Raw genomic sequence first — 16,310 nt, 5'->3', positions numbered from 1 at the left:
AATTTTCAAAATCAATTCAAAAACAAAAATTTTTCAAATTCAATTTCAAAAACAAAATCAATAGTTTTCTATATTTTCAATATTTTCTATCGATTTTCTGATCGATTGGTGTAAATATCTTGGAAATCTATTGAAAATTGACTGAATTATAAGCCGAAGCGTGGAAACGCGTTTCTACTTTAATTACCAAACAACCAAAGCGAGAATTCTGGTAAAACATAGGTTCATTATTTTCAATTTTTCAATAGTTCAACATCAAGAATCCACACTTTTCTTTATTTTGGTCAATTTTTAGAAGATTTTCCAATCGATTGGTGTAAGAATATTGAAAATCGATCGGAAAACCGCTGAGCTATTAGCGCTCAAAACCTTTCATTTTTCGTGACGCTCGCATTATTCGATTTTTTGGAATGACACCCTATCTCAAAACTTGCCGTAAGACGTAGTCCTACGTCAAAAATGACAGATAAAGAAATAAATTGGGAAAAAAATGAAAGACAAAAACACAAGGGATGAAAAACAGATATAATAAGTGAAAAACGGAACAGGTGGACAATAAAAACAAACCACGAACGAACGTAAAACTAGTTTCGGCCTTGGTCATACCAGGACATGTTTAAGGGATTCCAGGAATGGCCTATTTTATTTTTTCATAACGGTATTTTGAACATCATGCACACGGAATGAGTTTCGCTATTTCCAGAATAGAAGAAACCGGTTATCATGTGGAAAAATTCCCCAGGGACGAAGAGTAGGTGGGGTAATCTCCCCTTTATGCTAGGTTAGATTAAGAACCAGAGTCCATAACGAGTCGTATTTCGCTCGTTGACCGTTCTTCACCTATATAATACATTTACAGTTGGGAGTACCTTTACCAGCAAATGATACTCCGGACCTTTGGGGATGAATTAGTAGCATTTAGACCAAAAGCCACGTAGCTAGAGAGAGGGGGGGGGGTGCATTTTTAGCCACTTAGAATCATAATACATTGCAATATATTTAATGTTTCGCAGTTCTAAACAGAAAAATATGTATTTAAAACATTTGAAATCGAAATAGGGCCCCCGGGCCCTCGCCGTTTTGCTACGAGGCTGGATATAGGCCAAGGATATAGCGTATCATTTCGCTCTTTGAAAATAGATTAAAGACACCAACTACCAAACTACTAGTTTAAATAATATGCGAATAACAAACACTTGAAAATATGGTCGTATGGTGTGGTAATGGGTTGCCAAAAACTACAGTTGTAAGATCAGGAACTAAGAACCACACGACCCCGCACCTCCTAGCTTGCCTACTGAATTATACAAATTCAAAGGTAGATAGGGGCTTGGGATGGCCAGAACCATGCTGGGTGCTCCTTTTCACAGTTGCTTTCCCCGTTTCATACCCGAAAGCTTCACTGAAATACTCATGACTTGAAAGTTAAGAATATTAAAATTTAATCTACTCTTAAGTTCTCAAACGTAAGATTTCAAAGGTTTAGGTGGATTCTCTCCGGCTTTTTCCATCACCTTGCAGCTTTCATATTAACATCTGTGGGACGCCAAAGGGTGAAAATGAGCTATTCCACTAGATGCGCGGCCTCAACCGGGTGGTAAAGGCTGACGGTAAAAGTTTGCAATTTGATTTTCTCGTGGGCGCAACAACGGGGAAAAGGGAGCTGCTGGCCTGTCGGACGTGGGTGACATACATCGGCATTGTTGTCTGTGCAGCAGTAGTGCCGAGTTAGACAACTTTGCGCAGCCGGAATGTATGTTATTTGCACCGAGGTGTGACACAACATATGTTGTTTCTTCCTTCGGATGCTTCTGAAAACTATCGGAGCTGGACACACCGCCGCACCCAGCGTTGAGGGGCCATAGCGGCTTGTGAGCGTGATGGGTGTGCGAGACTGAGAGGTCCGGGCAAGTTCTCGGCAAGACGTGTCGGAAAGTTACGTGTGTCGGAATCAGTTCCCACCGAAATTTGTCGTTTGGGAAATGTGCTGCTAGAAGAAGGGCAGTAAAAAGTTTGTTATTTTTAAAAGTTTCGGTACTTGACGTTCGCTCCAGTTGTTGCACATCGCTTCGTTGTTTATGCTTTACGAAGAGAAAAAATGGTGTACATTTCACTGAAATAGCGAGCGAAATGTGCAATGAACTCCCGGAGGAGGAGCGTTTTTTATATCTCGAGAACATTCTCTTCGTACTTCCTAATTATTTTGACGTTTATTTTAATGAAAATTTTATTAAAGCTGTCTGATTCTGCATTGAATATAAAGTATGAGAGAAAAAAGAGTGAAACTATATCAATATTATAATATGACAACGAAATCTGGAAATTCCATTTGCCATTTAAAGAACAGCAATTAACTAACGCCCCAATTAAAGCTTTGTTAAATGTGACAACACACACTTTCATTATTATGCTTAGTTCCGGTTGGTAAGCATTATCAGTAGTTCAACGATATGCGATTACCTAGCGTTTTCATAGACAGTGAAAGAGCCAGCATGGCGTTCACAATAATTTGTATTTACAAAAACCATTGGATTGAACTGGTAGCGCAGCGTACTGATTCAGAAAGCGTATCATCATATGCGATTCCAAAGGGTTTATGCAAACATATGCGACATAATTATTGAGTGAAATCCTAATCAAGTGCATACATTTAAACGAAACACCGCAGGCTAGTTGGTAACTTTCCACCATTGGATGAGTACCGGATGTTCGTGGCTTCTTTAAAGTGTTGGGTTCGATGAACCAGCAGAAATTTAATTAAGATTTATGACAATTTACGAAACAGTTTGCATGATGAATTGTTGTGAACGGATTTAAATTAATTTTACAGCTTGAAGGCAAAGAATCTGTTCATCCGTCATTAATGCTGTTGATTTTGCAATGGCAATGAGCCGAGCAAAGAGGCATAACAGTTATCTCAAACAAACCATCGATGGGATTACCGATGACTGGACCGGATCGAGCGGTTGGCCCTCGCAGAGCCCGGCGTTATTATTCTCTCCCGGCAACTGTCATATGCTGTTATCATGCACTGGTTGATCAAATAAATCCTCCGGCCGATAATATGCTTGGCGATGGCGACACGTCAGCTCTTGCCGGGTCGCGTATTTATATGTGTCATGTATGTGATATCCAGCAGCATGGTCAAGATGCCTGTGTGCAGATACGTGCAAATGTTTGCTTTGTGCCAAGCTTGTTAAGTTCAGTCAATTTTCAGAAGTGACTATGCTTGTCGGTGGTTCAGGACGAAAACTTGAATGAACTTTTACCCTCTGTCAGGAAGAGGTTTTGTTTATGTTGTCTACGGGGGTAAAATTGAATTTTAAATAGATATTTAGAGTAAAAATTACTAATAAACTATCGAAAACGAATATTGAGGAAATGAGTTCAAGCTACATTATAGTAGATCGTATATGACAACACGCATGGGTGGCAAACCGACAGGTTCACATTTGATTTATCATAATAAACAACCTACAACCACCCATAAATATTGTAATGGACCAAGCGACGATTTATAGTGTAAGTGAATTGCCGGTTGGTAATAATATTCACTTGTGTAAATCAAATATTGGTTGTATTAATATTAATTTGGTCAACACGGCTCTTGTAATCAGAGCCAAATTAGCAATGAATGGAAGATCGCATTCCAAGCATTCAGGCACTTATGGTGAGGATGGACATTCTCCCTCATAAATTATAAGCGCTAGTTGGTTTGCACGCTTTAAGTTGCCCGCCTGCGAGAATAGTACACATAAATTGTATAAATAGTAGAGTATATCTTCCACTTAAATAAAGTGGAATTTCGAATTTGGCAACAAATGTGTGTCGCCTATGTTACCAAAATCGAAATTGTGCCAAAATCGAGACTCTTTTATGATATGAATAAATTGAATGTAAATGCGTTAGAAATTGAGTAAATCGGTATTATTAATTCACGATTGCAATCATTTTAGGTTTGAAAAGTCCGCCAAGAGCTATCCGTCCGGTGCAAGTAAGTTTTTGGCAACCTGCGGTAAGACGTGACTACGGCAATAAAAATATTATTGTTCGAAACATTCTAATATAACTGCGAACTTTTTTTCATGAACACACTAAGGGCATCATTTTTGCGTCATTTAAAGCATGTACGCGGAAACTGATTGATATTTAAAAATATTTTTGTAAGGCAAATATTTTGTGTTGCCAAAAACGGATAACGGGTGGCAGCTAAAATTTTGGAACTTATTTCTCAAGCTGTCAAAGAAAGACAAAGATACATGAAGAAGATTTGATTTACCGAAATTAAAGATACATTATCCATTGTAAAAAAATTAGTGAACATTTGAAAACGGTCCGTAATCGGCTGTTCGGCGAAACTTCCGTTTGATGTCCGAACAGGAACGTTGTACGGCCGTCATGACAACTTTGCAAATGCACCTCTTAATTCTACCAACCAATTGTCTGCAATTCGTGGCATTCGTGGGGAATTTTGTATACCAAGGAACTCAATATCCCGAAGAAATCTTCGATTAGGCGCACTGAGACAGAGTTGTCGGGTGCAAAATGGAATCGAATGGGTATTGTGGGAACGATTGTGTTATTATGTTGTGATCTATCCGGCCAAAACACGTATTGTCCATCTGCATGATGTTTTTGTAGAAACGGGATCAAAAGTTTCTTTAAACTTTCGTCTGGTGCACATCTATTGATAGCCAAACCAGAGGGCTTGTTGTTGAAGGCACGAGAAAGAGAACGATGTTCTTCTGCGTCCATAATTTTGGCTGGTCTTCCACTACCTTGCTTACGAATAGTTGTTGGGGATCTTAGGATATTGTAAACAGTCGAAGCCACAACATATTCGCTTTATACATGTTGTTACCGTATACTTTTTGTCGAGATTTCTGTGGCTCTTCGTAGATATATATTAGAAGTATACAACACAAGTATACAACGCGCTCCCGACGTGCGTCTTGTTTCGACGCCATTTTAAGCAATACTGGGTAAGCATAAACAAAACAAAAACTACAAGGTATACAGCCCTAAGGATTGTACGAAAGGGGGACGTAGGACTATATCAGATCATTATATTAAAGACTAATGTAAACTGCATTTCTTGCACATGTATGTTTGTTCTTACAAATATGAGGTATGAAATGGGGAAGGCAAGCGAGAAAGCGACCAGTATAGCTTTTGCCAGCCCAAGCTCCTACCTAGCGCCTTCACGCGGCCATACCCGGTAATACTCTATTGAGTAGCTAAGCTAGGGGGTGCGATGCTGCGTGGTTCCCAGATGTCAGACTCCAAAACTAAGATTTTGCGCAGACGGCTGAGCCACCCGGCCTTGGTAGCAGGCAAGTCTAATATGTTATTTTAATTTCAATGTTTCGTTTTAGCTCATCAAACACCTCCTACTGTACAAATAAAACTTTGGCCGTAACAAGTTTAAATAATACACATGGATATCATGGATATGGAAAAAATTAAATTAATTATTGGATATTAGATGCACTGATGAAAATTCAAATGACGCAATTGTATTTCACTCGACGGATTGCTGGTGAGATTGTTCTATTTTTGCATATATATACTCAATATATACTATATACAGTTTATTACTGAATAAATCTTCCTCATGATCCTTATTGTTTGCCTTGCCCTACTAACATGATATACTCTGTTTTCCTGTAACATCTATGAAGGTAGTATGGGTTCCCTGCACTTTCAAAAGTAGATGCTACACCTACATTCCTACCCACTTCCCCTGCGGTTGTTCGGATGTGGCCAGGTATATAAGGCGATTATATAGCCACCTACGATGTGCGCAGCCACATGTGCTAATGCTAATGCTAATGTATGTTTATAAGAATTTGTGAATGACATTGTGTTTTTTTTCCATGTTGGGTATTTTTATCACTGCGACCATTTGTTTGATCTATTGTGATATATTTCCCATTTTATTATAGCTATGTTGTCAAGATGACGCACCACAATCAGAAGTGATCGTCATTGTTTGACTAATAGCATTTGTCCAGCCCGATGATGCACTTCGGATGAAGTTCGGATCTTCGGATGCGCTGGGAATTGTTCTCCAAATGTCAGAGGTTTCTAACAGCCCTCTTTCGAAGAATCTTAATCTTTTATTGAGAATTGCCGGACATCGGCATAACAGGTGTTGTTCCGAGTCTTCTTTTTCTATGCCACAGAAGCGACATATATCATCTTGAAGTTTTCCCATTAGCATTCCATTGTATAAGTGAATGTTTAAAAGAGAAGAGCGAAATATTCAGAATCAATTCTTCATTGAATGCAGTGGTGGCTTTGAAAATAAGTAAACGGAGGTTCCTAAGTACAACGCCTGCAACCATTGAGACATAATGATTTGTTTTAAAAATCACTTGTGTGCATCACAAACGTTGAAATAATAATGAATGACTAATCCACAGATTACTGTATTAAACATGATTATGCGTAGATTAAAATGTTTCAATAACCTTACTTTAACTCGCTTGTAGCCTTTAAAAGGGCCATCTGTTACTCACACGTGAGTTTTTCTGTGTTCATAGCAAGAAGCACAAAACTCACACATATTTCTTCTCGCTTGATCACATTCTGCTTTGCTTCAAATTGCTACCCGGAGCAATGCACATGTACATACAAATTCGTTTTAGAACAGCTTAGGTATTCTCTCGTGCGATACGTAGCTGTGAGTGAGCGTGAGAGAATGAATCTCTAAACAAAGCGCAAAGTTAAACTAAAACGCACATTAAAATTACATGTTTATCAAATTCTCATTCGGTTTTTTACTTTCTAGTTAAGAAAATGTCGATTCCCGCAAAGGAAAAATGTAAATTCCGCCAATATATTTGCCATCTTAATTCATGAATGTGTGCAGCATTTTTCGCTGCTGATGTTTTCTCTGGCGGTACACTCTCTTTCGCTCTCTGGTTCGTTGTATGAAATGCCAGCTGTGGCAGAATTAAGCAAGATGCGCACAGCTGAATTTGGTTCACATCGCATAGCAATAGAGACATCGCGTATAATAGCGAGAGAAATTCATATGTGAATTTGGCGCTTGTGATCAAGGTTGAAACTTCATGTGCTTGAAATCTCATTGAGTTTTTTGTTGCTATGAACTTTTCAACACTGCTTCACACGTTGTGTTAGGTTCGAGTATAGTCACTTGCAGAACGGAGCCAAAACTCTCAGTTTCTGAAGCCTTGCAAGGAAAATCGGGTGATCCCCCCGATCAAACGCTGCTTTCTGGTTCGTGAACACTGCATCAATTTGCACTCCTTCACTCATGTTACGCAGGCAGGATGCGACGAATTGAACGAGATTCGTAGAAACTAAATGTTTTGGAAAAAACTAATGCTAGTCTGAGGAGATGAAGTGTTGGCAGCTAGTGGACAAAGTTTTGATCACAATTATTTTGAACACTTCAGAGCTGGAGCACAACGATGATTCACTCGATAGGTTTGAATGCTGCGTTTAGTACGCTTATTATGTACATGGAACTTTTGATAGGGTAGGAACCTTTTGATAGGGTAGGGAACTTACACTGTTGGCTTGACGTATTAAAAATAGTGAAAGAGGTTCAGTGAGAACAGTAGAACACTTCTTCACGATGTAGGACAGAATACTGTCACGTCCGACTAGTAACGAATATTTGAGTTTTCCGATGGCAGTTTCGACACACTTCTCAGTTACACGAAACACGTTGCCGTGCTTCTAACAGCAGAGAAATTTTTTCAAAGGAAGCAGAAAACCGATCAAGAGCCCGTTTGAAGTGTTGCAAACATTTATCGCGTGCAACATGGTTTTACGATCATCCAGGAACAGATCTACAGACAGGCCGTCTTCGTTTTACTTAGAGTTGACAAATGACCAGTGCGTCGCCTATCCCTAATGGCAAGAGAATTCGTAGGGTAGTATCAGGCGGGCATTATGGGGGCCCGTGCTGCTATACTAAGGGTCGAAATTTATCTCTCCGGCTAAATCCTTCTGAAATGTCGAGAGTACAACGTGCCCACGCATCATACTTTTATGGATTTCAAAGCAGCATATGATCCAGTTGAACGCGAACAGCTATGATAGATAACGCACGCTTACGGTCTCCCGGACAAACTGACGCGTTTGATCAAAGCTACCCTCGAGCGAGTGATATTTTACGTACGCGTTTCGGGGGCACTCATGAGTCCTTTCGAATCACGCAGAGGTTTGCGGCAAGGGGTTGAATTGTCCTGTATTTTATTTAACCGTTTTGTGTGCGACAGGGTACCCGGGTACCTTTTCAGTTTTAAAATAGTTATAACTCATTCAATTTAAAACATACGTCATTGAAATTTTGCGACATCGTAAAACTCGTTGATCTTAAGTAATTGAGGTTTTTTTGGTGCATATCCACGAAGGGGTTTAGCAATGAGAGTCACTTGAATTTTTTTATTACGTAGGAGGGCGACAAGGGTACCCGGGTACCCATGATTTGCTATCTTCATAACTTTAGTTATGTTGAACCGATTTGGATGAAACCAGTGGCATTTGATTCGTACATTTATCTAGTTTTGATTAGATAAAGCAATTGGCCATCAAATGACAAGTAGTTCCCGGGAATCGGTAATTCCGGAGCAACATCCGGTAAAACGTGGGAAGCCGCATGTTTTGAAAGAATATTAGCTTTCAGTAAACCTATTAGCTTTGAACTTGACACTGTGGACCCTTTTTTCATCTAATTATATAAATTGGTGACTTTAGATCGCATTGGCCACTCCAGAATTTGGTTCCTGTAGGGATACAGATGGCGAGTTGGGTGCCTAATCCAATATTAGAATTGGTTTAGCGGATCTTTTAGATGTTTTGAACTGAAATGGTCAGTTTAGTACTGATTGATAATTTCGGAACTGGTTCCAAATGTATAACGGATGGTTCTACGTTTTGAACGGTTCTGATAATGCTAAGCATTATCTTGAATCCTGCGGTATCATCTGTGACCCCGTAGAAACCATTTTCGAAATAACCAATCAAAATACATCGAAATGTAAAAAATATCACCTACCGAACTAATTCCAAGAACTTTGATACCCATATTGCTAGGTTTTACCTCCAATCCTGGACTGGCCACCCATGACCCCACAGGAACCTACTCCGGAATGGCCAACCTGATTCATCTCATTATATGAAATAGTACATTGTATGAATTTTTAGAGTTTTTATATCCGCATGACTGATTTTCCTGCAATACAATCATTTCTCTTCCTCACAGCGGACACTCTGTCGAAATTCCGGATTTTCGGGCCCCGTATGTCTTTTAGTGGCCAAATGGCCAAATGATTCAAAACTAGATAAATAAACGAATCAAATGACACCTATTTCGTCGAAATCGGTTTAAAATTGTTGATGTTATAACAATATCAATTTTGGGTACCCGGGTACCCTTGTCGCCCTGCTAAAGGTGTTTTTTTTGTCGCACACATAACGGTTAATATCGCTATTAAAGGTGTGATCCGGCGTCAGGCATCGAAACGAGAGGAACGATCTTCAGTAAGAGTAGCCAACCTCTAGCCATCGCAGACGACCTCTACATCATTACTAGAAACCTTGGGACGGCGGAGACAATCTACGCCAGGCAAAAATGGTAGCCTCCGTTTTTAGTCTAGCGTAGATTAACGCCGCCGGAAGTTTGGGTTATAAATCAATGCGTTGAAAACCAAGTATATGGTCGGAAGAAGCTCCAAAGAAAATAACATTGCCCCCACCGACAGTGACTATTTATGACGATGAACTGGAAATGGTTGATGAGTTCATGTATTTGGAATCTCTGGTCACCGCCAACAATAATACGAGTAAGGAGATTCATCGACGCATTCAAGCTGAAAGGCGAGCCTACTTTCCCCTCCGCAAGACGCTTTGATCAAGGAGCATAAGCCGCCACACAAGGCTGACGATGTACAAAACGCTAATCAGACCGGTACTCCTCTACGGATTTAAGACTGTAACTTTGCTTAAGGTAGACATACGTGCACTTGCCGTATTTGCACGAAAGGTGTTGCGGACTATTTTGGAGTACAAACGGATAACGGAGAGTGGCAGAGGCGTATGAACCATTAGTTGCAAACACTACTTGGAGAGATTCCCATCGTACACCTGACGGATGCCGGACGGATGTGCAGTTAAATCCGTTTTCTTCAAGAACTCCACCGGCACCAGAAATAGAGGGGCCCGACATGCTAGACCAGATTGAAGACGACTTGCGTGTGTCGAGACGCACCACGAATTGGCGACGAGTAGTCCAGGACCGAGTACATTGGAGAGTATGCTTTTTATATGGGAGACGGTTGGTACCAGTACAGGCACGGTTGTAGTATCGCTTGGTGGTTTGGCAAACTCGGCATCCAGGTTCGGCCGTCTCGGTAATAGAACGAAGTTGTATGGCGGATTCATTGACAAGTAAGAGATCTAACAAGCGATTTTTGCTGTTCAACACTGTGTTAATTTGTGTAAGGTCATGGAAACAAAAACCATCTAGAAGCACGGTACAAGCCGTGGAACCGCAAGAGCGTTGGTAGCTGATGCTAGGGTAACCTTCCAAGCTCAGATATCAAATTGGGCTAGGGTTAATCGCGTTCGTAAAGAATTTTGTTGGGAAGGGGAGAATTTGTCACTCTTTCTGATGTACTTCCCAAGCACAGATATCAAATTGGTCTAGGTTCAATCGTCGCAAAGAATCTTCGACCTGTTGGTACGGGGAGATTTTGTTTTTTGTAAAAATACGTTAAGGTGAAATTAGTCGTCATCCATTCTGCCAATTTCAAAAGCAGTTTTTTTGATTGAAACAAAAATTCTGTTCATGAAAATATATTCGCTGTATTCAGATTGGCAAGAAAAATGCAGTACTTACATTTTTCCAAATAGAACCTCGCTTTTGGGCCCCAAAACTGCTTCCGAAATTGAGCTTTCCGACGAAAAGTTAATGACTGCTAATTTCCCGTTAAACCTATGATGGCGTCTTATCCAACCAATCACGAAGCGAGGATTTCCAGTTGGACAATGTTTCATTATTTTCAATTATTTAACAGTGCATACTTTGCAATCAATAGGTTTCTTTATTGTGGTTGATGCGTAGAAGATTTTCCGATCGATTGGCACAAAAATATTTAAAATCGATATGGAAACCGTTAAACTATTAGCGCTCGAAATCTTTTATTTTTTCGTGACGTTCGCATTTTTTGATTTTTGGCAATGACACCCCATCACAAACCTTGCCGTAAGATGTAGTCCTACGTTAAAAAGGCGGAGAATGCGCTTTCGAATAGCTGTTGTGAGTGAATCTTCTCGTCAAGCCAGGTTTCATTAAAACGATTATATCGAAGTTAGCCTCAGTTACAGCAATTAAAAAGTAATCGATTTGTATTCGCGGTCCACGCACGTTCTGATAATAAATCAGCAGCGGCTTGGAAAAGTTTAGCTGCGAGTCGGGCACGGAGCTGGAAGCGGGCATTTAAACGAGACAAAGTACATTGCGGATAAGTCAGTATCCCTTTTTGGTTAAGTGTATGAGCCTGAACGGTTCATCTGCCAAATCAATGTCGGCTTCCGCTTTCACACTATGGTGAATTCTGGACTGGTGCAGCCAGAATGATTCTTTCGGAGGGGAAACAGTTATTATAGCTGCAGAAGTCGATGGCTTCGTACCTCCAAGGAGCGGTTTGGCAACCCTGAAGAGCTGATTACGATCGACGTTCACCAACTGCAATTTCAATATGGTTTAGTGGTGTAGAGATAGAGCAATTTCTTAGAAAGTTGTTCCATTTCCTTGCCGTTTACTAAGACGCCCTGCTTCAAATCACTAAGGGTCTCGCCATGATGGACAGCCTAATTGTCGCTAGTAGTGTTGTTTGTACTGAGGTAAAGCATAGTAAAAGTGTAAAGTGGAAAGTGAGAAATGAGAAGTTAGAAGTGGGAAGTGAAAAGTGAGATGTGAAAAGCGTGATGAGAGAACTGAGTAGTAAAAAGTTAGAAATGAGAAATGAGTAGTGAGAAGTGAGAATTGAGAAATGAGATATGTGAAGTGAGAAGTGAAAAGTGAGATATGAGAAGTGAGTAGTGAAAAGTTCGAAATTAGAAGTTTACTTATTTATTTATTAATTTATTAATTTTCTATCCATCCGACCTAATAGGTCTACATGGAGCAATGGTTGGATGGGGAAAAGCCAAGCTGAGGCCATCCTCACGTAGGCATAAAATCCCCATCATCTTCACAAAAATTCATAATTACAATTCACATCACATACTACATAATAAATAAACATTAATTGTCAAGTGAGTAACTAACTTAAACTAAATACAAAAAATCATGGTCACTTATAAAATACTAGAATTCGAAATCTTTTGGAAGAATTTGTGCGATGGTTCTCCGAATTCATACATGTGCTCCACTAAAGAAAACGTTCGAAGAAGTGAGTAGTGAGAAGTGAGCAGTGAGCAGTAAGAAGTGAGGGGTTAGAAATGAGCAGTAAGAACTGAGTGTTGAATAGTGAGAAATGAGTAGTGTGAAGTGACTGAAGAGTCATTACTGATGTAAGTAGTTCTAGTACTATGTGGTCTTACATATGATCTCTGGTCTTATCGGCCTCGTGTTCATTTGCCATTGAGTCCATTTGGCTTCACGTCAATTTGGCTCAGCGTCCACTATGCCTTTTGCAAAATGCCTTGCTTTCTATATATTACACCGGTTGCACAGGTTGGGAAGAAAGAATTCTTTCACCCTATCATTGGAACACTTAATTGTCGACCAATGAGAACAATTAGCGGTTGAGGGCATAATATCATTACAGTAGCGATTACAGGTCGGAAATAAGGGGAGGTCATAGCTGCCAAAACCTGCCGAAAACATAAAGTTTGGAATCATAAACAGTCGATAGCTCCACTTCGATAGCTGCCAAATATAGAATATAGAAAAGAGAATAGTTTACAGTAGCTTTAGTTGCTTTAGAAGCAGCAGAAGGTGTTGTTTTGCACATTTGCAAACATACGATATTCGTAAAATCAGCGATGCTATGAAGCGTTGATGTGTGTGACTTATCAGTTATAAGCGAGTTGAACCATTCCCTCCTCTGTTTTCTCATGATAAAGTCGTTTGCCGATGCTCGGCGTTTATATTCATTTTGCGAATTTCTAACCTCTGATATCACAGAATAATTATGAATTATTTTCTAGTTTCTTAACAGCATTTGCAAGTTAATAAGAAATGGAATTTTCTCTTCGTAACTGTAGAGCTTCCAAAACAGAAACTGGTCATAAAAGCGTTAAGCAAACTGAAAAGCTGACAAGCCGTTCGAAAGGATAGTATCTCAACCGAACATTCAAAAGCGGGAAACGAGTGGATCATAATAAGCAAATGACAGAACGCTGATTGGACACCTTCTGGAAAACGGGAAATCGACTCGACTGTAGCAGCTAAATTTCAGATATAAAGTGCTTGCCATAAAATTGATAACATAAGCGGAATCCTTTATCGGGGAGTACCAAGGTGAAAGGATCACTACTATATAAGTTCCTGGTATACAACTTGCATACTCATCATTTGTTTGTAGACCCCACATATCTTGGTACGCTGGTTACGTGCGACACCAATATGAGCCGCGAAGTCAAACAAAGAGTTGCAGCTGTGAATAGGGCTTGCTTCTATGAAGCCCAGTATTCACTAGTAAACTGCAAACAAGAAATTTAGCTTATGAATAATGAAGTAGATAAACTATAATTACAATTAATACACAACGCTATTAACTTGTACCGAACTGACAATCTGACTGTAAGCATAAATGCAAATTCACTTCTGCCTCGCAGGCAGCCATAAAGGGCTGCATCGTTGCGAGCGATAATTGCCGGTGATTTATGGCTCTGTTTACGAATCTCATGAAGCCGCCGGCAGGCGGCGTGTGATAATTATTAAATGCTTCTCACATGGACACCCTCCAATATCCGGAACGGTGTGCGCTGTCTGCTGCTATCCCGCTCGTTGGTCATAGATTCCTTCCCGGGAACTATATACTAGGTTCGTTGCTGGCCACTATCGCATCGTATCGTTCCATCCCGGCTGGTCGATACACTTGATGGACCGGAGAGGCAAACCGACTAAGACCAATAAATGATCGAATCGAGGAAATCACTCGATATTTATCGTTTCCTTTTCATCATGAATAATAATGGAATTGTTACGGTTTCGTGATGCTCACCGGAGCGTGATTCTTCGCTGCCGGACCTATTCATTCTTCCGATAAAAGGTTAGCTCTAGCAACTCTCGGCCAGTCAGGATATGCTTAGTAGACAGGTAGAATGTAGTTTACTCGACCGTCTTCGGTGTGCTGCTGCAGATGCTTGCCTATTTGAGTCAAGCATTAAATGAAGATTGAATTTGCATGTTGCTTGTTTAAAATTAGTTGAATATCATTTTGAAATAGTTTAGATATTTGATTCAGATTACATTCGATTAGTCACAGTTGAGTTATGCGACTCGACGTATGCCTACATTGCACTAATGTTACGATAGAGAAATGTCGGTGGAGTATTTATTTTTAGTGCTCCAAGAATTGCTGCCGGTGGTGTTTAGGATCCTTGTGTGCTTAGTTTATACTCTACATGTTGCAGTGTCGAATAGTCATTCAATTAAGCTGCCAATGTCTAGGTGGCATGAAAATCGAATGGTTTTCTGTTAGATATAATCTCATCCTCCAGAATAAGCTAGGCTTTAGATTAGGCAATCCACCGTGATTGCCGATTTTAGGTCCTTAGGGTTGTACTATTGGTTTTGGTGTTTGGTTTTATTGATCGAGCTGGACTATCGAAAATAGTGAAACATACAAATGGGAAATTTTTCAATACCGCTTGACATTAGAATTAGTCTCAGTGCTAGCAGAGATTGACCCTATTGTTTGAATTCTACACATCGAAAGCAAGATGATAAATTTAGAATCTATAGTGCATCGGCGAAGCGTCGGTAAGACTGTTAGCAAATAACCGAACGATAGAGATTAGCTTTCCCATTCCATTTCCGTGGCTGCTAGGAGCATCCTCCTCGGGTCTGTTGTGTTATCGTACCGTAGCTGACTACGGCTCCGATAATCGTACCAGCTTAGAAACGGTTGCGGAACAGGAATTAGATACACTGTATTGAATCAGGTAGATTCTTCCGGATTGCTCCTAGAAATATTTACTCATACACTATGAACTATCTCTACAGGAGTTCTTTCGAATGCTAGTGCGGATAAGGTGTCGGTTTTGATTAATTTGTTAGATTAAGTGGCGTCAATTGTCAATAGTTTATTCAATTTGAATGATTTAATAAAGCACCACGGTGCGAACATCATACATTATTTGCTATTCAGTATTTAATAGTTCTCAGTATATTAGGAATTATGACGAAAAATCAACTCTTATATTTTAAGTTCACATCAAAGATCGTATAGTTTTTATTCTTTTTTAAAATATAATAGTTTCGTAGAAGTTGCATATCTTAGGAACTTGTGCATATCTTATACAAATTGTTATTATTGACAAATTTTTGTCATTCAAACAAAAAAATATTCGGGCGTCACAAAAAATTTTTAAGTTTTGCCCACTAATATATGAATGATCTAAATTTTTTACTTGAATTGATAGAAAACTCTCTTACGGATCGACACCAATAAAGAAAATTACAAATTGCCCAATTTCATGCCATGTTTTAACTAAATCCCTTATCATCACACGGTATTTTCTTGTGCCATTCTCAAGATATAGAGTTTTGAAGTACCCGATATCTCACGTAAAATCAAGAATATAACTAAAACTAAACTTTTTGAAAGATTCAGTTTTCATGCAATGTAAAGGCGCTTTTCGCTTTTATAGGAGATTATAAAAAGTAGGTATATAATAAAATTTTTCTTGGCAGTGTTCTCAACAGCGATTGACAACACTATTTGAAGCAATATAGAAATCCAGAAACGGTGAGAGAACTACCGGAGAATACCCTAATCAATCCGATCAAAATTGAGGCAGTTGGCAGTTGAGGCAGTTGAGTGCATTGATTTCACGGTAGCTTTTTAAATCCGGTTAAAACTTTACAGGCCCATTGGGGGCTTTGTAGCCGTAAAGTTAGCGAGTCTGCTTTGACAAGCGAATGGTCATGGGTTCGAATCTTAGTAGAATCAGGCTATTCGATGTCAAAGTGACTTTGGCATGGGTTTATTCTCAGGCCTCTCTTTGCCCTTCCTTGATGCTCCCGATATGGCCTATTGACAGCGCAAAAATGACTCTTATAGTAAAATGCACTGGTTTAGCCACGCCAGGGATGG

Source organism: Sabethes cyaneus, chromosome 3 (assembly GCF_943734655.1).
Source record: "Sabethes cyaneus chromosome 3, idSabCyanKW18_F2, whole genome shotgun sequence".
NCBI classification, from domain to species: domain Eukaryota; kingdom Metazoa; phylum Arthropoda; class Insecta; order Diptera; family Culicidae; genus Sabethes; species Sabethes cyaneus.
This window is presented reverse-complemented; position numbering follows the sequence as displayed.